General features: G+C 45.5%; 1 protein-coding gene across 11 annotated transcripts in view; it reads right to left on the bottom strand.

Annotated features, from left to right (window-relative positions):
* SYTL2 (synaptotagmin like 2) overlaps positions 1–23,704 on the bottom strand; it is a 120,683-nt gene extending 96,979 nt beyond the window's left edge. For 10 of the 11 annotated variants that reach the window (XM_059883024.1, XM_059883025.1, XM_059883023.1 and 7 more), the window contains exon 1: positions 23,575–23,704. The gene's annotated coding sequence lies outside the window, so the exon portion shown is untranslated. The remainder of the gene's footprint in view (positions 1–23,574) is intronic. The other variant, NM_001102278.2, reaches the window with a different exon arrangement.
* Positions 23,705–24,397: the final 693 nt, after the last annotated feature.

Raw genomic sequence — 24,397 nt, 5'->3', positions numbered from 1 at the left:
GAGTCAACTCTTCGCATGAGGTGGCCAAAGTACTGGAGTTTCAGCTTTAGCATCATTCCTTCCAAAGAAATCCCAGGGTTGATCTCCTTCAGAATGGACTTGTTGGATCTCCTTGCAGTCCAAGGGACTCTCAAGAGTCTTCTCCAACACCACAGTTCAAAACCATCAATTCTTCGGCGCTCAGCTTTCTTCACAGTCCAACAAAGAGTAGAGACTGAATAAAAAGGTTCTTAATAAATGAGCAAGTGAATGAAGGAATGTATACATTCTCTACTCCTCACAGTAGAGCTGGATAAACCGGTAATTCACAATCCTTTTGTTTCGATTTTCTCAACTCTGAAAGGCCTGTAAATGCTGTGCCCCAACTTCTCCACCCTTACAGTCTACAGTGAGATTAAAGATCACCTCCCACTAAGCCTATAGTAGTAGCTGCATTGATTATTTGCTGTGTGATATGCCAGTTAATTTCTCTGAACCTCAGTTTTCCCGTTTGTAAAATGGGGGACACTACTTATTTTTGCAAGTTTGCCAGGTGAATGAGATATAGTGTACATGAACAGCCTTGCTCAGTACCAACTGAAGAAGATGCTCAATAAATGTTTTTAGCCTTCCATAGCTACTTCCAGGCACTAATGCCCACTTTGTCATTCAAGTGAAGTGAAGTGAAAGTCACTCAGTCATGTCCAACTCTTTGCAACCTCATGGACTGTAGAGTCCACGGAATTCTCCAGGCCAGAATACTGGAGTGGGTAGCCTTTTCCTTCTCCAGGGGATCTTTCCAACCCAGGGATCGAACCCAGGTCTCCCTCATTGCAGGCAGATTCTTTACCAGCTGAGTCACAAGGAAAGCCCTTGTAGTTCAAAATGGTGGCCAAATTGGGAGATTGGGATTGATATATACACACTATTATATATAGAATGTTGTTTTGTCGCTAAATCGTCTCCAGCTCTTTGCAAACCCATGGACTATAGCCCGCTAGGCTCCATCGTCTATGGGATTTCCCAGGCAAGAATACTGGAGTGGGGTGCCATTTCCTTCTCCAACGGATCTCCCCAACCCAGGGACTGAACCTGAGTTTCCTGCATTGGCAGGCAGGTTCTTTACCACTGAGCCACCAGGGAAGCCCCACTGTATACAGAACAGATAATAAGAACCTACTGTATAGCACAGGGAACTCTACTCAACGTTCTGAAATAGCCCATATGGGAAAAGAATCTAAAGGAGAGTGGATAGATGACCTGCATAAGTGATTCACTTTGCTGTGCACCGGAAACTAATACAATGTGGTCAATCAACTAAACTCCAAAAAAAATTTTTTTAATGTTAAAAAAAAAATGCTGGCTAATTCTTAGTAAGTTTATGTCTCTTCAATAAATAGTGTTTTATTCGCATAGCACCTTCCTCTAAAGATCAAACTTTAGCTCCATTTACAATGGCAAAAGTAACGTGGACAAAGTAAATGGAGACGGAGGATGGAGAAATGGAAGACCAGTTCAACTGGAAGATGACAAGGGAACTTACGGTAGTTGTTAGGACAGGATCAGTCCCGCTCCCTGAAAATCTCTCTGCAGAAGAAGGTTTCTCTCGGGCATGGCCTCCTCCCCTTGGTTTTATGCCTTGGTCCTTTCCAAAGGCAACATCGACAGTAGGGCGTGATACCCCGAAAGCCTACAGACCCTAAGAATACTGCGCTGGTGGTACTGAAGAGAAAGAGAAAGGGCTTCTGTTCATTTTCTCTTAAAGAGAAGTGTTTGTTTTCAGGGTAAGTCTATTGCTTCCTTCTCAGGACTGGGAGTGCCTTAGTCCATTCTTAGCCAGAAGGTGATAACTTCTCCCCTAAATATGCAGCTGTCTGAAAACATATTTGCTCTGGATGTGTCACTGGGTCATGAAGAGTTCTATGAGAAATACTTTACACATGGGTGTCTCCAGGCCCGAGCAGTGGAGATATTTGCTGACCCATAAGGCAGAGACAGCAAACAAAGGATATGGTCCCAGGGTCCAGGTTTCAAAATATACTGGGGTCACAGAGAGTCAGGCCTGACTTAGCAACTAAACACGTACACATGCACACACACACTTGGATCAGTTGGTCAGTCATTTTGAGCCCTGACTATACACTTGTCCTTGGCTAGAAACTGAGGTCATTCATGACTGTGACAGAAGAAGGTCCCCTCCCGAAATGGAGCTCTTGATCTAATTCTGCATATTCACACATTTGTCTGACTTCCACCATGATGATCTTGCATGGCATGACAGCATGTTTGTCAAAGCCAAGGACTTAAAAATAGAACATCTTTCCAAGCATATTCTCTGTAACCAGCAGAAGTATATGAAATACAGTGAATATAAAGAAATGTCAATGTCAGACAACAAACGTGTGGCATATCCCCTAGATTTCAGAGGAAAAAAAAAAAAGAATGTGCGGTCTAGAAGGATTATAAATCTTTAAAACTTTATGAGTTCTATTCTCTTCCTTATTAATTCAGTGAATAACAGTATTTACTCATTAAGTAATTACTATATACCAGGCAGTATACTGAGGCTCCCCCGGTGGCTCAGTGGTAAAGAATCTGCCTGCAGTGCAGGAGATGCAGGAGACCTGGGTTTGATCCCTGAGTCAGGAAGATCTCCTGAGGAAGAGCGTGGCAACCCACTCCAGTATTCTTGCCTGGAGAATCCCATGGGCAGAGGAGCCTGGCGGGCCATAGCTATAGGTCACAGAGTCAGACACAACTGAGTGACTTAGCACACACATACACACAGGCAGTACACTAAGCCTTCCAAAGATTCATCTCATTTAACCTCTAAAACAATCTCAAGAGTGATGCATGTAATATTTTTTCTATTTGAGAGATGAGGAAATGTCAGCTTAGAAAGACTAAGGATATAAAACCGGGCTCATCTGCTGAGAAGCAGTATTCTTGACCGTCACACTAAGCTACACTGCTCCAGGCTTGCTTGTTTTACTATTATTGATTGAGAGGGAAAAGTATATAGTACTGATCCTTCTAACATGTTAGGTTGCACCACACAAAACTGCCAATAGGCAAATATCCTGATCCACAGAAATTACAACTTCACTTGTTCAACGTAATGTAAGAACAAGACCGAGAAGGACACGTCTTTCAATGCCTGGCCCCGCACAGTCCCTAACTAGCTCTGAGACTTTGGGCAAATCACTAGTTTTCACTTGTCCCACCCCATAAAATGAAAAGATAGAGCTGAATTTGTCTCTAAGTTCCCTTCCAGCTCTATAATTACAAGTGAGGGAAGAAAAGCACCATAATTCATTTGTTCAACAATTATTCAAGTGACTACTACATGTCAGACACCGAGCTTTCCTTTCATTCTAAATTCATCTGCATTTTAAGGACAGCCTCCCAGTAGCTTCCTCTGATTCCTGGGCTCTCACACATTAGGGATGAAAACCCAGCTTGAGGATCCTTGCTTGCCTGCTATTTAGGGAAACTGGCCTGCGCCCTAGGGCAGGGGCCTCCAAGCTCTAGGATCTAATGCCTGATGATCTGAGGTGGAGACGGTATAATAACAATAGAAATAAAGTGCACAAGAAATGTAAGGCGGTTGAGTCATCCAGAAACCATCCCCTCTCCCCACTGGTCCGTGGAAAAACTGACTTCCATGAATCCAGTCTCTGGAGCCAAAAAGGTTTCAGGCCACTGCCCGAGGGTGCTGGCAGCTCCTGCCCCACCACAATTCTACAGCGGAAGAGAAAACCAAAGGACCTAGAAACTACTTCAGGGTGAAGAGATGAAGTATGGTGTGGCAGAAGAAATGGTAAGTGTGTGCAAATGTGTATCTTCCAAAACAAAGAACTCTCAGTAAGTATTCTGGCTCACAGCAATTTCCAGAAAACATTCTACTTCTTTCTGCACCTTACTTGCACAAACCTCCCCCACAATGGGAGATAATCATCTTTTATACTTAAAAAAAAATCCAGAAGGAAGAGCACTTGAGCTGAAGAGAGTAATTGAGCATGGAGTCACAGTCTTTGCAATGATTAAGGACTGGTAATTCAGGATTACAGGAAAACACCAAAGGGCAAGCCTCAAGACATTGATTCAGCTCTGATCGCTACTCACTAGCTTTGTGAGCCTGGATTCATCATTCAACCCGCCTCTGCCTCAGTTTCCTCATCTGTAGGATACAGACTGGAATACACAACCTCTAAGTTCCTTTCCTATCCTAAAGGTTGCCCAGCCCCTTATCATCTAAGTTGTTTCCATCTAATCTGCCACCTGTTCCCTTGTGCACCGTCCACTGTGGACATAGCAAACAGCTGTTTTCCAACACGCCTACAACAGCTCTTCAAATACATACTTAAAGACTCTTATGTGAGCCCACTCCAATCTCTTGCTTCAGGCTTAAATCAAAGTCCCAGATGAAGTCATGTGGTTAGCAAGATGTTGGGAGTAACTCCTATGGGGTCACAGATCTAAACTTCGAGCTCGTAAATGAGGGAATACATGCGACAAATAGCAGTTGGCTTCCCCGATCTCTTGAAACTGAGAAAGACTCATAACTCCCAACCTTGTTCCCTAGGAACCCTACGGGCTGTTACAGGAATACAAAAGCTGCAGGAGAGGATTAATAACCATGCTGACAGTCTGGCTGAGATGGAACCCACACACAGTGTCACTGGTGAACTCTACAGGAAAGATTACTATGTGCTAAATTTGGGGATGTACCAGAAAGAATCAGAGGCCAGATGAACGGGGTCCAATGGGAGGGACAGTCTGCTCCAGTGAAAGCCTGTTGTTCTGTATGTTAGGCTCTGAATCACTGAAAAAGACGGAACTCACGTGGAAAAACAAGACACCAACGGAGCCTCAAGCCTCTCCAAATCAGAGGTGACCTTGGGCTCTACCTATTGTTTAGCTGCTAAGTCATGTCCAACTCTTTTGCAACTCTATGGACTGTAGCCCGCCAGGCTCCTCTGTCTGTGGGATCCTGCAGGCAAGAATACTGGGGTGGGTAGCCATTCCCTTCTCCAGGGGATCTTCCCTACGCAGAGATCGAACCCGAGTATCCTGCATTGGCAGGCAGATTCTTTACCACTGAGCCACCAGGGAAGCCAGGGCTCTACCAGTAGAGCTCCCCAAACCCTTCTGGGATAGATTAGAAAGGGTTATCAGACAGGGCAGCGGAGGCCAAAGCCACATATCCTGTGCCCTTTCCTGTGCTATTCCCAGTCAGGGCTGCTCATTTCTCTCTTAACCTGCAGCTCAACTTTCTAATCCAAACCATCTCTAAATGGGGCTCCCATGAAATGTGTCAGTTTAAGTACCTTAAAGTCTCCAGAAGGACTTTTCCTCCTCCTCAAACAAGTACCTTTTAGAAATAATAAACCAAAGAATCAAAATGATTTCACGGGAGAAGTAATCACAAAAGTTAATTGTTAATAAACAGCTTTCCACCTGCACAGATTCTTAGTGTCAGAACTTTTATTACATCTGTTTTTCATTACAAAACACGAATATTTATCAGGAAGAAAGTAACTTGAGAACTGTTATTAGTCAAATTCTATGTTTTGGAGATGAGCAGTTTTCTATTTTCTCTTCAGGGGTTTTGAATTATAAACCTTCTCCAAGAGACAGACATGGAGAAGTTTCAGCCACATCAAATTTTCAAAACATCCATGAAATGTAAACTGATATATCTCATAACTGATGTTTTATAAACCTGTCCCTAAAAATCAAGGGCATGCTCTCGACACTTTCTGTCATGGAAATTGTTCCAACGGGCAAATAAACAGGCATTTCCATGGTTAGGGCCTCACAGTTGTCATACTGTTTAGTTCTGCACAAATGAAAACTCCTATTACCAAAAAAAGGTTAGAGAATCTGTGGCTGGAATCTGGCAAGCAATGGCATTTCCACATTGTTTTAGTCAGCACGCTCTCTCAATGCAAATATGAACCCCACAAAATAGTCAATTAAAAATAACCATGTGGTCTGAAAAACAAGTGCAGCGAAACTGGAAACATGTCCAAATGGGAAGTTTATGCTTTGCCATCTTTAGTTAATGATGCTGTGAAACTCATTAGAGAAAAGAGCTCACAGTTCCTCAACTCCCATGCTCCAATGACTTGAAAATGCATATTCAACTCTAAAAGACAACAAAACAAGCAATATCTCCCATTTCCTCAGGGTCACAGAAGAGACTTTCATATCACAAAATTCAGAAGAATCCAGATTCTCAACTAGGGGTCATATCTCTCCATGAACTGGTCCCCCAGGGAGGGAACTTGAGTTTATGAAGTATTTCCTGCTTGTTTGAGCTTGATTTCTACTATTTGCCTGGTATTTGAGGGAAGAAAAAAATAACATGTTAGGCGGGAAAGTATAAAAAGACTCAAACATGAATTTTCATTTCTTTCAAATAGTTGTTAAGGTTTATATAGACCTAAAAGAAAAAAGCAGAATTTCTAGAAATTGCTCCAGGAATTCATGGAAAGAAATACCTTTCACCTGTACTCTTAATAAAAAAGCAAAGAAACAACAAGAAATAGATGGCCTTTCAAAATGTCTAGGATTCCTCAAACGACTTGTGACAAGGGTACCAGGACATTCAATGGAAAAAGGACAGTCTTTTCAACGAATAATGCAGGGAAAACCTCATACCCACATGCAAAATAATGAAGTTGGGCCCTTACCTAACACCACATACAAAAATCAACTCAAAATGGTTCAGAGACCTAAATATAAGACCTACAACATATACTTCTTGGAAGAAAACATTGGACAAAAGCTTCAGGACATTGCATTTGGCAGTGACTTCTTAACTGTGACACCAAAGGCGCAGGCAACAAAAGAAAAAAGTAGACAAGTTGAAATTCACGAAAATTTCAAAGTTTTGTTCATCAAAACACTATCAACAGAGTAAAAAGGCACCCCACAGAATGGAAAAAAAATCTGAAAATCATGTATCTGATAAGGAATTAACATCCAAAATTTACAAGAGAACTCCTAAAACTCAACAACAAAAAAGCCAACTCGATGAAAAATGGGCAAATGACTAGACGTTTCTCTGAAGAAGATACATAAATGGCCAGTAAGCACATGAAAAGATACCTGACGTCACTAATCACTAGGGAAATGAAATTAAACCTGCAATGAGATACCACCTCACATCCATCAGAATGGCTACTATCAAGGAAAAAAAAAAAGTGGTGGCAAGGATGTGGAGAAATTAAACCCTTGTGCAGAGCTGGTGGGAGTACAAAATGGTATCGTTTCTGTGAAAAACAGTATGGCAGTTCCTCAAAAAATGAAAAGTAGAATTACCATATGATCCAGCAATTCCACTTCTGGGTATATACCCAAAGAACTGAAAGCAAGGTCTTAAAGAGGTCTTTATACATCTGTATAAAGCAGCATTTACACACGTTCACAGCAGCATTTTTCACAACAGCTAAAAAGTAGAAGCAACCCAAGTATCCACTGATGGATAAACAAAATGTGGTAAGTTATAATTTTACCATAAAATGTGGTAAATCTGTGTACAAAATATAATGGAATGTTACTGAGCCTTTAAAAGGAAGGGAATTTTGATATATGCTACAATATGGGAGATCTTTGAGGAAATTATGCTAAGTGAAATAAACCAGTCACAGAGAGAAATACTGTGTGATGCCACTTACATGAGGTGCTGCTGCTGCAAAGTCCCATCAGTTGTGTCCGACTCTGTACAACCCCATAGACGGAAGCTCAGGGTAATCAAGTCAGAGAAGCAGAAAGCAGAATGTGGTTGCCAGGGGTAAGAATACAGTGGGGCGTCCCTGGCGGCTCAGTGGTAAAGAATCTGCCTGCCAATGCAGGAGACAGGGTTTGATCCCTGGGTCAGGAAGACCCCGTGCAGGAGGAAATGGCAACCCACTCCAGCTTTCTTGGTTGGAGAATCCCACGGACAGAGGAGCCTGGTGGGCTACAGTCCAGAGGGTTGCAAAGAATCGGACATGACCGAGTGGCAGAGCGCACACACACAAGAATAGGGTGAAATGAGGACTTATTGTTGAACGGGTACAGAATTTCAGTTTTATAAGATGGAAAGAGTTATGGAGATGGACGGTGGTCAATGTTGCACAACACTGTCAATGTGTTTGATGCCACTGAACACTTAGAAAAAGTTAAAATGATAAATTTTTGTGAATTTTACCCCAATAAAAAAATTGGGGAAAAATATTCAGGTTCCTATTCCTTTATAATATGACTGAAGAGAGGTTAGTGGCTGCTCTTTGGTATCCACATTTACATTTCAGAATTACCACTTACATGTGACCTTGGGCAAGCTACATAGCCTCTCTGCATTTTAGCTTCCTCACTGGTAAAATATCTACTTAAAAATATGATGTGTGGATTAGATGGGTCTGTATGTGTAAAGCATTTAGTCTTGGATAATAAATACTAAGTACCAGCTGCTATCATTATTACCTCCACCACTAAATCTATGCTCAGCATCACAAATAAAGTCTCATTCCCCCAAGAAGCCATTTGTATTCCATTCTCTGAAATGATGATGGCCTGGCCGCAGGCTCAACATCTGATCTAAAAAAAGAGAATCTTCCCTTCCTCAGCAGAAGCACACGAATGGGAACTGGGGCCCAAGTTACTCCATCCGTTGGACAGCAATAGAGGTAAGACACTTGCCCCCAATTGTATTTATTCAACAAATGTTAATTGTGTTCCTTATCAGTGCTCACACTCAGTACTTTGTACTATACTGTGGAGTCCAAGGCCTTGTTTCCTTATTGAAATACGCTAATCATCCAAAAGCATGTTACATGAAAAACATTTCCCAAGATGAAACTAACAAGACTAGGGCACCCCAAATTACTCCATTTCTTTTTAAAAATTCATTTCATTATAGTTGCTTTACAATGTTTAGTTTCTTCTGTACATCAAAGTGAATCAGCTATATGTATGCATACATCTTCTCTTTCTTGGATTTCCTTCCCATTTAGGTCACCGCAGAGCACTGAGTAGAGTTTCCTGTGCTATACAGTAGGTTCTCTCATTGGTTCTCTATTTTACAGGTAGCATCAATCGTGTATGTACGTCAATCCCAGTCTCCCAATTCATCCTACCCTTAGCGTCCATACATTTGTTCTTTATGTCTGTTTCTGCTTTGCAAATAAGATCTATACCATTTTTCTAGATTCCATATACATATGTTAATACGCTGATATTTATTTTTCTCTAACTTACTTCATCTATATGACTATTTCTAGGTCCATCCATGTCTCTACAAAGGACCCAATTTCATTCATTTTTGTGGCTGAGTAGTATTGCATCGTGTATTTAAAATCACCCATTTCTATTTTCCTTCTTATAGTTCTATTCTTTAAAAAAAAAAAAAAAAGCTCTCACTTAAAGAATTAACTTATAGTTGCCGAGGGGAAGGGGAGAAGGGACAGTTAGGGAGTTTGGGATAGACGTGCACACTGCTATATTTAAAATGGGTAACCAATAAGGTCTTACTGTATAGGACAGGGAACTCTGCTCAGTGTTATGTGGCAGCCCGGATGGGAGGGGAGTTTAGGGAAGGATAAATACATGTATAGCTGAATCCCTTTGCTGTCCACCTGAAACTATCACAACATTGTTAATCAGCTATACTCCAATACAAAATAAAAATTTTTAAAAAGCCTCTCCATTTACTTTCAAATTTAATAAAGCAGGTTGTTCCCAGATATGTTTTTGAGCAAAACTGTCGGGAAGAAAGACTTTAGTCACACCTGCTCTGAAACTGACAAAACAACAGAGCAGGCTATGTCTGCCCACCACCCATTCACGGACTGAAGCACACGCCCGGGCCACGTGAACACCATCAGGACAGTCCCCCTGCTGCAAGCCCCGCAGGACCCTGGAAAGGCAGCTCAAAGCCTAGGGCATGCACAGAAGCCATCATCACCAGGGAAATTTCCTCTTTCCCCAAACCTTCCAGCTAGGCTCCAGAAGATAAAACTTCTCAAAACACTGACCGAGGTCCAGGTAAGATTTAGCCATTTAGGGACTCCAATGGTTAAGGATCTGCCTTGCAATGTAAGGAATGTAGGTTCAATACCTGGTGAGGGAACTAAGATACCACATGCCTCAGGGCAATCAAGCCCATGCATGACACATGGAAGATCCTGCAACTAAGACCAAATAATAAATATTTTAAAAAGAAATATTTAGCCACTCATAAATGAGCTGATATAGTGATTATTATAATTGAAGTCCCACCATTGTGTTCTGGCAGGACAATGGAAAAAGAAAAAGTACATAGGCTTGAATTCCAGGGTTACAGGGACTATGTGACTCTGGTTTCATTTTCGTTTTCATTAACTAAATTGTACAGCTGAAAATTCCTACCTTTGAGAAAATGATTCATATTAAGCATCTAGCTGATGTCCCACACCATAGCATTTCAATATTATGGATGCCCTGTCTACCCCTTATTTTCAGGCAGGAAAAATGTCCCAAGGCACTCAACTCCTAATTTAGAAGAATCATAAGAATGGGTGGATTCCAGGCTAATATCGCCGCTAGTTTTTCTAAAAGCCTAGTCCAATAAATAACATTTTTAAGACAGTACTTGAGATGTTATGAAAAAAATCAAACCTCCTCCAATACTTCTTTCTCACCCAAATTTTACAGAGACAACCAAGAAGGTTTCAGCTTTACCCTGCAGAGCACCATGTACATGCACATCCCATATGCAAGCAGTCTTAAGAAGTGGGTTCCCCTCTTACGTAAGAAGCTGAAACCTCTCTGAAACTTTAATAACTCTGAACTTTTAGCCAAAAAAAAACACAAAAAACCAAAGGATTGGTTCTGCATTTGTGGCATTTCATGGTGTGTTGAGGGTATTCTCAAGACCAGCCCCAGGTTCTTGACGGTTCAGTGTGGGGACTCACAGGGCAGCGTACACGTCATCCCCACGGTCATGGTTTATTACAATGAAAGGGTACAAAGCAAGATCAGCAAAGACTAAAGCTAGATGAGGTGAAGACTGGTAAAAACCAGCCATGGGCTTCCAAGAGGCCTATTTCAGCTGAGTCATACACACAAGTTGTGACAACATGTGTGAAATGTTAACCAGGGAAGCTCATTAGACAGTTAGTGCCCAGGGGCTTTTACTGGGGACTGGTCAACATGGATTCCCTTTGGCTGGTGTGTACCCAAATTCCAGACTCCCAGAAAGCAAGCAGGTCCTCGGCGTATACTACATTGTTGCACAGTTAAGGTACACTGAGTGCTGGGGAAAGAGTAAGTGGTGGGAACCCTTCTGAGATCCAGGTTCCCAGATACCAGTCAAGGACCAGCCTTGCAAGCAGGCATTTCTAAGGACAAGCAGTCTCAGGCTCGCTATGTTAATCATTTCCTGCAGTCACAAACCAAAACCCCAGATATCTAACTCATAACTACCCTCTGACCACTAAATTCCTATAGCCAACCGACATACTGAAATTCTTTTTAAAAAGTGAATATAACTTAGGGTTTCAAAATATATTCTTTCAGCATATTTGGACTGTGTCAGCCTGCTGGGTTCCAGGCTTTAAGGAAATACCAGCAAGTCCCAGCCCTCTAAGAAATTTCAGACCAATAGGGAAGATAAGATGAATACACAAAGAATGCTAACACAAGGTGGTGTGTGATGACGACCATAAAAGAGGTGGAAGCCAAACACTAAACCAGCCAGAGAAGGGAGAAAAACTTCCTGCTGTGATGAACCAGGAAGATTTGGGTAAGAAATACCACAGGGCTGCAGATTTTAGGACAGGTAAGATTTGAGAGTAAGTGGCAGGGTTGGGAAGAGCTCAAGAAGAGAAATAAAAGTATCATTTCAGGCACAGACAGGAAGCTATGTGAACAATGCACAGAGGCTGCTGTAGGGAAAGGGAAACATGGTCTGATTGGAAGATTAGGTTCATAGAAGAGGACAGTGAAAGATAAGACTCTAAACAGAAGTCAGAAAGACAAATATTGCATATTAACACGTATACATGGAATCTAGAAAAATGGTACAGAAGAACTTATTTTCAAGGCAGAAACAGAGACAGACATAGAGAACAAATGTATGGATACCAAGGTGGGAAGAGAGGGTGGCATGAATTGGGAGATTGGGATTGACATACATACACTACTATAGCACAGGGAGCCTGCTCAATGATCTGTGGTGATCTAAACAGGAAGGAAAACGAAGGAGGAGTGGATGGATGTATATGTATAGCTGATTCACTTTGTTTACAGCGGAAACTAACACAACATTGTAAAGGAACTGTGTGTGTGTGTGTGTGTGTGTGTGTGTGTGCAGTCACTCAGTCATGTCTGACTCTTTGCAACCCCAGGCTCCTCTGTCCATGGAATTCTCCAAGCAATAACACTGGAGTGGGTTGCCATCTTCTACTCCAGGGGATCTTCCCAACCCAGGGATGGACTCTTCATCTCCTGTATTGGCAGGCACATACCCCACTAAAAATCAGAACAATCTAAAACACGGGTCTCAAATGTAGACTGAAGGAGATTGTCTTTTATGCTGTGGGGAGTCTGTGTGTGAGTTTTTTTTTTTAACTTTTTTTTTCCCAGTTTTATATTCTTAACATTTATTTTTCTAAATTTTATTTTATTTTAAAACTTTACATAATTGTATTATTTTTGCCAAATATCAAAATGAATCCGCCACAGGTATACATGTGTTCCCCATCCTGAACCCTCCTCCCTCCTTCCTCCCCATACCATCCCTCTGGGTCGTCTCAGTGCACTAGCCCCAAGCATCCAGTATCGTGCATCGAACCTGGACTGACGTTAGTATACAATGAAGGAGAGGACTGACTGTAATCAAAAGGGCTAAGGCTTTTGCAGTAGTTCTCCCAAAAGTCAGAGAGCTGGGAGGTACAGAGAGGTGAAACATAAATGTTGCTCTCGATGGGAGCAACATCGAGAAGGAAGCAGTAACAACGCTCCTCAGAAGATGTAGGAATCAAACAAGACTCAAAACTCTCAACTTCGGTATTAGCACATTCAACCAGGAGTGCCTGAAGGGCAGCCAGGTTAAAGGTAAAAAGTATTTTTACAGTAAAAAAGAGCCGGGCAGAGAATTCAGTCAAGTATCTAGAACTCTGATGGAGAAGAGGAACCAGGGCTCAGGAAGGAGGTCGTGGCTAGAACGGCATATGTGGAAGAAGCCAGCTTAGAGGATCAGCTGGAGCAGAGGAGAAGCCACACACTGAATGTGTCAAGCCCAGAGCTGTGAATTTCATCAGCCTCAAGCAAACATGACTGAGCTCTTAGGCTTGGCAGAGAGATGGCACTATAAACTCAAGCATATCCACTCACACACAACTAAGAAGCACTCTGGGGCCAGAATACCTCAATTCGAATCCTGACTCTACTATGTATTATTAGCTTTATGATCTGAGACAAGGTACTTAACCTCACTGCCCGGATTTCTCATCTATGAAATGGGCTTAATAGTAGTACCTATCTCATAAAGTTGTGATGAGGACTCAATGAGCTAATTCATGAAAAGAGTTTAATGCAGAGTCTCTCTGGCACACCGTGAGTGTTCAATAATTGTTGGCCATTATTAGTATCTTATTTGAGTCTCACTGTCATGTTATGAGATAAAGTCAGGCAATCATTACCATCTCCATATTACTAATAAGGCAACTAAGGCTCAGAGAGGAAACGCTTGCCCAGTCTTCACACGGTGAAGAATACAGACTAGGATTTCATGAAGTCTAGTCTCCTTAATGAGACGGACAAATCTCTCCAAGCTCAGCCCACTCCCTACCTCACTGGCCTCTGTTCTGGCCAAGCTTGCCTTATACATGAAACTGTGCCCGCCACACTAGTTCCTGGGCCTCTTAACTTCCTGACCCGTCTTCATCTCTTAAGCCTCTTCTCAAGTATCACCTCTTCCAGGAAGCCCTTGGTACTTGCTCCCACTTCCCTCTTACCACTCACCTCTCTCAATGCTCATATCTGATTATTAACACCACAATGTATGCAGTTATAGACCAATGCTTTCCCCACTGGACTCTGAGCCTGAACAATCTCTGGCACACTAAATACCGAGTATTTGCTGAATGAATGAACTCTAAGTCTGATATTCTTTCCCTCAGAGCATGTGTGTGTGTTAGTGGCTCAGTCGTGTCTGACTCTTTGAAACCCCATGGACTGTAGCCCACCAGGCTCCTCTGTCCATGGGATTTTCCAGGCAAGAATACTGGAGTGGGTTGCCATTTCCTCTTCCAGGGGGTCTTCTGGACCCAGGGATCGAACCTGGGTCTCCTGGATCACAGGTGGATTCTTTACCATCTGAGCCACCAGGGAAGCCCCCAAAGGATACTGTCCCTTTATCAACAAATGCGCACTGTTTAATAATAGTTTAAAAAGAATACCAACAAAATTGCAAAGACCAACCAATCCTACTGTTCTAAACATGTAGTCATTCACTACCTCTAGGTAGTGAAGCACGCATGTGCACGTGCACGCACACACACACACACTTTTCAAAGCTGGCCATTCTCACCCACGGCTCATCTGTCTGGGTGCCTGTGGTCTCAGAGGAGACCGAACCTGCCTCTATCAAAGATTCCTCCCTCTGCCTGATTATCCCAGTGAGAAGAACCTGGGACATGGCGCTTGAAGGAAGACAGGTTCAAAGTTCTCACCTTCCAGAAGCCCAAGGTGAGGCGCCCCTGGGAGGTGAACGTGGGCATCTCACCCCCTGTGTACCACCCGTCAGCCTGAGACTTGGTACCAGTCCCCGACAGGTCAGAGACTGACCTTGGGGAAAAGATTAGCAGAGAGAAAAAGCGAGCAGACCTACTCCACCCGCAGTTCCACAAACACCAGGTGGACACCTGTGCCCAGTTCCATGAACATCTGTCCCCGGAGCCTTCTTACAGGCGGAGCCGCCTCCCCTCCGCACCCCCGGCTCGGGGCCACCACCTGGTTCAGGTGGGAAGCGGGCAATCCTTGCCACATCTCGGCACCCCTGGCAACCACGGCTGATCCCCCCAGGGGCTCCTCCCTGGGGAACTCCCGGGATGTGTCAGGTTCTCCCTCTGGCCTGTGTAAAGCAGACAACACTTGGTCAACATAAACAGAGACCTAGAAACATACAAACACACACCCGTGTGTGCTGCTGTCTGACGCTGATGGCTCGGGGAAAAGGGCCACTCAGTTTCTTGCGATTTGCCCACAGATAAGGGTTTTTGTGGCCCATGCCTCCCTGCTCCTCCCCCGCCAGGAAACTCAGAGACTGTTAACCACAGTGGTGCCTGATGAGCACAAGAAATTCTGCAAAGCACTAACCAAATTCAGCGTGTACTGGCTGTCAACAATTTGCAGAACTTCAATTCTGGAAATATGGAAAAGGGCCGTAAACGTTCTTTCTGGGGCCAAGCCTCAATCATTTTGCCAAAAGCGAACCCAGGTTCTTATTTTAAAAGTGATAAATGCTTAGCTCCAAGGCAGGACATGGGCTTCCCTGGTGGCTCAGCTGGTACAGAATCCGCCTGCAATGCAGGAGACCTGGGTTTGATCCCTGGGTTGGGAAGATCCCTTGGAGAAGGGAAAGGCTACCCACTCCAGTATTCTGGCCTGGAGAACTCCATGGACTATACAGACACGACTAAGAGTCAGACACGACTAAGAGACTTTCACTTCACAAGGAAGGACATATTTACCATTTATGGAATTACTGATCTCCAGTGTGGTCCAGTCCATAGGTTAGTATATGACATTACCATTTTTCAACACATATATGCCTTCCTAAGGCAGTGGTTTTGTCGCTAAGTTGTGTCCAGGTCTTGCGACCCCATGAACTGTAGCCCACCAGGCTCCTCTTCCCAGGCAAGAACACTGGAGTGAGTTACCATTTCCTTCTCCAGGGTATCTTCCTGACTCAGGGATTGAACCCCCGTCTCCTGCATTGCAGGCAGATTCTTTACCATCTGAGTCACCAAGGAAGCCTTATACCTTCCTACAGAAGTCCTGAATTAAATAGCAGTACCATTCTCTACCAAGTACCTTTTACCAAAAGCTTTAAAATATCTTATCTGTACCCACAAGTCCAAACAAGAGTCCCTTCTAGCAACCTCAAATCCAACTTTCAAACTTTGAACAGTGTTACTATTCTAAAATCTAGTTATTTCACATACAATATTGAGATACTTCCATTAGTTCCTTGCTGCCTCCAAGATAAGGAGAAAGTTTTAGACCACTGTTGGGTGGGCATCAGCCCCCCACATTAAATAAATGATCTCATTTAATCCTCTGAACAACTTTGTGAGGCAGGTCTGATCACTGACATTTTATAGACACATTAAGGAAATGGTGATGAGGTCTCAGGATGCACCCCTCAACATGTCCCAAGACGGTAGACCTAAAACAACCCTAGAATCCATTCTATCAAGAATCAAAGAATTAAACTGAAAACCAAGATCCTTTGTCTCTTTTTCTCTTTTCTTCTTTTCCCATTTAGGTTAGTACAGAATATGGAGCAGAGTTCCCTATGCTATATAGAAGGTATAGATAGTAGGCATAAGCTATATAGTAGGTCCTTGTTGGTTATTTTAAACATAACAGCTTGAGGGACTTCCCTGGTCCAGTGGTTAAGAGTCCGCCTGCCAACACAGGGGACATGGATTCGATCCCTGAGGCAGGAAGAGCTCACACGCGGCGGGGCAAGCTACACTGCGCACTGCGACCACTGAGCCCCTGCTCCGCAAGAAGAGAAGCCCCCCGATGAGAGGAAGAGAAGCCCCCACGCACCACAAATAGAGAAGGCCCACGTGTAGCGCCCACGCAGCAACCAAGACCCGGCACAGCCAAACAGAAACGAACCAATAAAAATGCGTACATGTCAATCCCAAGCGCCCAGTCCACCCGTCCCTGTTACCCTTCCCCCCCGCCCCCGCCCCCGTAACCATAAATTCATTCTCCAAGTCTGTGAGCCAGGCTTTTTATTACTAAAACCCAAATGATTAGCCTAAAACCAGCAGGGGTGAAGATTCTGCCCTAAAGAATCTAATGCGCCACAGTTCATTCCTCCCAGTGCAGATGGCTGGCGGAGGGGTTGAGGCACGGATCTGACGGAGCGCCTTGGCTTGGCCAGGGGTCCGGCCCCTGCCCTCAGCCTCACAGCCCTGGGTTTTAATCATCTGACTCAGCCAGCGGCAGCAGACCCCAGGCGCCTGTGGCTGTGAGTAATGGCGACACAAGACACATCTGTCTGATCAGAAGCTGATGGTGTCAGTTACACCAGGGGTTACAGTAAAACAATGCTCTACAAGGGAAACAAGAACGCCTACTCGCCCCAGAGCTAAGCAATGCCCTTGTTTCTCCAACTCACAATGCGAACTTGTGGTACCATTTACTAGCTCTTATACCCCTCTCTCGAATATGCTTTGATGCACTTATAGAAAGAGAACTTACCTAGGAATAATAAAGCAAATCTGTTTCCACTGCTACTGCTAAGTCACTTCAGTCTGTGTGACCCCAGAGATGGCAGCCCACCAGGCTCCCCCGTCCCTGGGACTCTCCAGGCAAGAACACTGGAGTGGGTTGCCATTTCCTTCTCCGATGCATGAAAGTGGAAAGGGAAAGTGAAGTCGCTCAGTCGTGTCCGACTCTTAGCGACCCCATGGACTGCAGCCTACCAGGCTCCTCCATCCATGGGATTTTCCAGGCAAAAGTACTGGAGTGGGATGCCATTGCCTTCTCCCTAGTTGTTGCAAAATGTCTACAAAGTCATGACATCAGGAAACGCTTTTATTCTGGCCTCTAATCTCTCACACCGTTATGAGGGATAATGCATAGGAAGGTGGTTTTGCTTCTTAGCAAAGTGGTAAGTGCTTCTTATACCGAATTTCAAGATTTCATTTCAGAAGAGTGACTCATTCATTCTTCCCTTTGTTCATGTATTAATTCATTAAAAACACTTCATTAAATTCCCATTGAGTGCCGGGAAACTGGATGCAGAATTAAATCAGAGACTTCAAGCCCTTAGAGGGTCAGTTTTTCCCCAAATTGGGCTTTTCATCTCCACGGTATTCCAGCCACACCCGGCATGCGCTCCTCTCCTCTCTTCCTTCCTCTCTGCCTCAACCATTCCTACAGTTCTGAGTGCTGCTCGCTCCCACTTTCTGCATTAGTCCTCAGCCAGGACCAAGTACCCACGGTGGTGGTGGTGGTTTACTAGCTAAGTCGTGTCCGACTCTTGCAACCCCATCGACAGTAGACTGTCAGGCTCCTCTGTTCATTGGATTCTCCAGGCAAGAATACTGGAGTGGGTTGTCATTTCCTTCTCCAGGGGATCTTCCCAACCCAGGGATCAAACCCAGGTCTCCTACATTGCAGGCAGATTCTTTACCAACTGAGCTATGAGGGAAGCCCAATACCAGGGGGTACCAGACAAAAGTACTGTATTTAGTGACTTCAGAAGTGAGTGGGAGTGACACGCACGGCCTTATCAACATAAATAACCTGTTTTCATCGTACTTCTGTTAACCAGAAGTGGTCCCAAAGCAGTTCTCCCTTCTATAATCTGAGGAAGTTCTAGATTAAGAGTTTAACAGATAGATGAGCAGAAACAACTCTCCCCTCGATGATCTGCAGACCATGTGTTCTCCATGAGGGCAGTCAGCTGGGGAGACACTCGGAAAATCATGAGAGGGCCCTGAAAGCAACGGGAAGTGGGAGCACTTTCTGACCCCTGATTTATCTGTGTAAGTAATGTGTGCTAACTGATAGTACCAGTGGAGCTCCTATCTGATTCATCCAGATGCAGTCATTCTCTACCAAGCTTCTATCTGGGCAAATGTGAATGGAAAATAACCCAGAATCATAGACATTTATGGGTGGGCTTCCCAGGCAGCACTAGTGGTAAAGAATCTCTCTGCCAATGCAGGAGATGCATGAGATGCAAGTTCAATCCCTGGGTCAGGAAGATCCCCTGGAGTAGGAAATGGCAATGCACTCCAGTATTCTTGCCTGGAAAATTCTATGTACCAAGGAGCCTGGCAGGCTACAGTCCATGGGGCCGCAGAGAGTTGGACAAACTGAGCGACTAAGCAGCGAGTAGCAGTACAGATATTTAAGACTGGAAAGAACTTCAACTGGTCCAACTCCTTCATTTTATAGATTTAAAAAAACTGGGACTTTCCTGATGGTCCAGTGGCTCAGACTCCTTGGTCCCAATGCAGGGGGCCCAGGGTTCTATCCCTGGTCAGGAAACCAGAACCCACAGGCCACACTAAGATTCTGCACCGCCAAATAAACAATCTTTCCTTAAAAAAAAAAAAAAAGCAAGAATCAGGGAGAGGACCTGAGTAACCCTGGATCTCACAGCATGTCCACGAGCCAGGCAGAAGCTGAGCCATCGGCTTCCCAAGGCAGAGCCCCGTTCTGCTGCCGGGAGCTGGTGCCTGCCGGTGAGTAGCCCGACTGCAGGAGCTGCTGCTGTCCTCGGGTACACCTCACCTCTCCAGCTGCTCTCACGGCCTCCCCTCAGCACACCTGGACCTTGCCTTAGGCCGTGAGAGCCAGCCTTCGGGAGCCCTGCACTCCCTGTGCAGAGGAACAGCTTCCTAGCATGGCAAGCCTGTTTTGACTCTGTGAGAAGGGCTGTGTTCTGTCTTTCTCTTCAGGATTGTGATGAAGACTAGTGAAATGCCAGCCATCCAGGAATCCTATATTCTCTGCAGAAAACAGTAGGGATCCAGTAGAGAGTCTGCATCACAATTAAGTCCTACGGATGTGAACCCCAAGAGTTGGAGCCCAGCATTTTATAAAGGCCAACAATGCTTTTGCCCAACCTTCAAGTTAGCTTCAATTGCATACACATTGACAGGCAATTCAGATAACAAACAACATTTGTCCTTCTAATGACTTTGGTGGAGAAAAATCAAGCAGGTGTCTCAATTTATGAAAGGAAAAGCTCGTTCACAAAAACTACCCAAAGCCATACAGGTACTAAAATGCAATGTTGGAGCAATGACCTTATCTACAGCTCCCTCCTCCCCACTGGGCAATTTAGCTTTAGAATTTTCTGCTCACATGTTCCAGGTCAACAACAGTGAAGACCTACGTTTTCGGTTACACCTGAGACATTCAAGATACCTGAGCCACGTAAGGAGCACAGCTTGACCCCATAACCTCAGCAGCAGCCCCGGCTCACAGGCGCTTGTACTGGAAACTAAACGACACAGGGGAACCCCAGGGGGCGAACTTTGGGGTTCACAAAAGGAGTAACCTTTATGACGGCTTTAATTATTCAAAACGACTTGAAATGGCTCTTAGCTCTGACAATAATAGAGTCAAAAGTAAGGGTTATATTTTCATTTTTTTAAAAATGTACTTGTATAGATGCAGAGAAAGATATGAAAGGCTACATTAAGTTTTGCATTAGTTGTCTCTGAGTACAGATGTATTACTGTTATTAATGCTAATATAGTGCTTAGCTAATGCTAAGTTTTGCATTAGTTGTCTTAAATGTATTAGATGTATTAAAGAAAAATGTCTTTATCTTTTTCTACAATGAACAGGTACAGTTTGGATAATAAGAAAACAAACAGTAATGATCTCACTTTTATGGAGAATCTTAAAAAAGCTAAACTCCTAGAAACAGAGTAAAATGATGGCTGCCAAAGGCTGGGGAGTGGGGGAAATGAGGAGATATTGGCCAAAGAATACAGATTTCCAGTTATAAGATGAGTAAGGTCCGAGGATCTAACATACAGTATGGTGACCACAGTATGTATTACATACTTGAAAGTGGCTAAGAGTAAACTGCAAACATCCTCACTGCAAGAAAAATAGGAGCAACATAGGCACATATAACATCATCATGTGCACACCTTAGACTTATGCAGTGTTGTATATCACTTGTATCGTAATAAGACTGGGGGGAGGGAAAACAATGATTGTTTTTACTTTTTAAATATGTTCTTCACTCCGAAAAATGGGAAAAGAGGTAATCATCACAGAAGGTTGAGAAGCTCTATTGCTGTGAACCAAGTGAACAGAAAATGCAAACAATACTTAAAGCCCCGAGACCAGAACCTTTGCCCTGCTTCTCCACTTGGGTCCCCTCAGCCCCCAAGAATATAAACAATACGCCAGGGCACCAATTTTACACAAATATTTTGGGGAAAAAAACTATATACAAATATTTGTATATAAAAAAACAAACCTAACAAGCATATGGAATCACGTAAAAACTGCATAAAACCTTAAAACCATTTTCAAGCTTGCTGGGGCCCATCTGAACTACAGACCCCAATGCACAGGGGCACTCGCCAGGCTTCTTTACTATTGGAGACTTTTTTATGGAGAAGTCTGGGAAGCCGGAACACGAAGAGTACCATCCTATTTTCCCCTCTTCTTGAAAGAGCAGAAACTTGATTAAAACTAAGTCATTTTTCCAGTTCACTTTTTAAAAAGTCAAATTTGTCTTCATCCACTATCTTGAAAACTCCTTTACAAAACAGGTGCCAGTCAACATATTACCAGGGTAGTCTGTAAGCCCACAGGGGCACAATTCACCTACCTTCCTCACCTGAGGAGGAAAACAATCTGGCCTGGCCTCCTAGGGTTCTGAGGATGGTGGGGGCCCCGGGCTGCCACTGCCCACTTCTGCAGGACGGCAGACCACTCTGCACAACGTGCTAATTCATTCATTCCACAAATGTTTATTGAGCAAAGCCTGAGAAAGGCCTTTCAGTGGACAGTGGGATCATTCACAACCCAACGGTCAGGTCTAACGGATCAGCTGTGGACAATCAATCTTTCATTAGACCTCAAACCACCTCTAGGATAGAGCAAACAGGGCCCCCACCCCATCCAGGCACCAGCAGCTGGGCGGGATCAGGCAGGGGCGTTCTGGAAGGGGGCTGCCGCTGGAGAGCCTAACGCATCCCAGATTCCCACCAGAATGACCGGAACCCTAGCACCTTAAGTGACATAACACCTCCAAAGTGCTTTGAGTGGCGCCGGGCACCTCGTGTGAGCTCAGTAACAGTCATTTCTGCTGTTACTATGCCAATTCGCCCTTACTCATAGAGCACCAAAAAAAAAAAAGGCGGGGTGGGGGGGGCGGGTGGAGAACACAGGTTTTCGAATCAGAAAGATTGGATTTGAATCCCAGCTTGGCCATTTACTAGCTATGTGACTAAGGGAAGCAAGTTTTCTGAGCCTCAGTTTCTTATCTGTAAAATGTAGTAAATACCAGTATCCTAGCCCTCACATAGCTCAGAGAGAATTAAGGATATGTTGTTTCACACAACAAAGAGTATCTGGCCCATAAGGGCTCCCATAAAGTCAATCCTGCCACCTCCATGGCCCCTTCCTCTGCTTCTGATGGGCCCTGGAATCTAGTAAAGGGCTACAGGGCAGAGGGAAAGAGACGGGCGAGACCCGCAGGGGACCTTCTACAGAAACCCACCAGGGCCCTCTGCTCCGCTCAGCTCTCCTCCCCTGGGTGGCGCCTCCATCCTGCAGACACCTGCCTGCCTCGCTGGGAATGCCTGCCAAGAGGACAGGAAGCTGAACAGCAGTTGGAATCCATCCCGCCTTCCAGAGTGTGTGTGTCTGTCTGTCTGGGGCTTCCTCTGCACATCCCCGCGTGGTGGAGGCTGGCAGCATGATTCATAGTCTCTTCTTATCTCTGCTTCCATCTCAACCCAGAACCCAAGCCCTGGAGCCTGCTGGTCACAGACCAGCAGTGAAAACGAGGACTTTTCATGCAGACAGGAAGGGAGCCCCCTCGAAGTCAAAGGGGCTTTACAAAGGGAGGCGGGAGGAAAGGGAAGCGGGAGGAGGCGGGGTGGGGGCAGAAACAGGGGCCCACTTCCTACAGGCTGGTGGAGCCCGCTGTATTGGCTGCTGAAGCAGTTGGTTTCTCCACTTTGAAAAGACGATAAAGCCCATTCCTGTAATACACAACTCAACCGCGGGACAAGGGCTGGGTGCAGACAGAGAACTCCAAAACAAACGTGCTTGTTTTCCAAGCAGAAACCATCGGCTCCCAACTCGCCCTCCCCAGCCCCCACCTGTAGGTAGGTCCTAACGCCCCACCGTACCCCACCTGAGCAACCGAGGGGCAGCCTGCAGACAGGTCCACCCAGCAGCCGGCCCCAAGCTAAGCTCAGTCCTCGAAAGCCCAAGGAACCGCCGCCCACCCGAGCACCTCGGCCTCCCGGAGACTCGCCCCCCGGGCACTAGAGTTGGCTCTTCAGCGAGTGGGAGACTAAGCAAGGGCGCTTGCCGGACGCCCCAACGAAGGGCAGCGCGTTTCAGAACTCAGAACCAAAAAGCATCACACCACAGCAACTCCCTCATTTAAAAGAGGCGGAGCCAGTATCAGGGAGGGAAAGGGAACTCCCCGAGGTAACACAGCCAGCGGGCTGGACCGGCTCCGGGGAGGCACAGGCAGGCGGGCGACGAGAGCATCTCGCCGCTCCCCGCGTCATCTCGGCTCCAGACCCCGGGCGGGTAGTACACACCCCGAACCCCACTCCGGGCCTCCCCCAATCCCGGCGCGGCGCGCTGCGTTACCTTCCTCGGAACTGGACGCTGCGCGCCTCCTCTCCCGCGGCGGGGTGCAGGCGGCTCTGCCCCCGCGCTCGCCCGGCGATCCAGGTACAGCCCGGCAGCTGTCCGCACTGGGCGGCGCGTGCGAGCTCCTGGGGCGGACGGCGGGCGGGCGCGGGGGCCACTCCCGGACGCGCCGGCCAATACCTCCCCGCCCGCCCCGCGCCCCGCCCCGGCCCGGCCCCCGCGCGCGTGGGCTCCGGCCTTCTCTCCCGCCCTTCTCTCCACCCCTCTCCGCCCCTCTCCTGTTTAATTCTCTCCCCCTGGGCTGCACTTCTTGGCCTCCATCTCAGGCGTAACTTACCCCGAAACAACTTTTTCACTTGCAGACCAAGACCGCAACACGGTTATTTTTCGATTCCTGTGCTTTAGGGGTCCTTGGAGTCCGAGAGCGTGGAGCGCCAGAAGCCCTTCCACTCTAAGATCGGAGGTCAGCTCCCCACCCGCCCCCGCGCGGGAGAAAGGGGCGCAAAGTGGTACCCGACAAGATGCTTTCACCCCGGATGTCAGTTTCCTCACCAGTGAAATACATAGAAGTACTTCACAGGTTGTGGTGGTGGTGGTGGTGATTTAGTCGCTAAGTCGTGTCCGATTCTTGCGACCCCATGAACTGTAGCTCACCAGGCTCCTCTGTCCATGGAATTTTCCAGGCAAGAATACTGGAGTGGATTGCCATTTCCTTCTCCAGGGGATCTTCCCAACCCAGGGATCAAACCCTAGTCTCCTGCATTGCAGGCAGATTCTTTACCGACTGAGCTATGTGGGAAGTCCATCACAGGTTGTAGGG

This window comes from Bos taurus, chromosome 29 (genome assembly GCF_002263795.3).
Source record: "Bos taurus isolate L1 Dominette 01449 registration number 42190680 breed Hereford chromosome 29, ARS-UCD2.0, whole genome shotgun sequence".
Taxonomy (NCBI): Eukaryota; Metazoa; Chordata; class Mammalia; order Artiodactyla; family Bovidae; genus Bos; species Bos taurus.
Note: the sequence above shows the minus strand (reverse complement) of the source record. Positions and strands in the feature narration are given on the sequence as shown.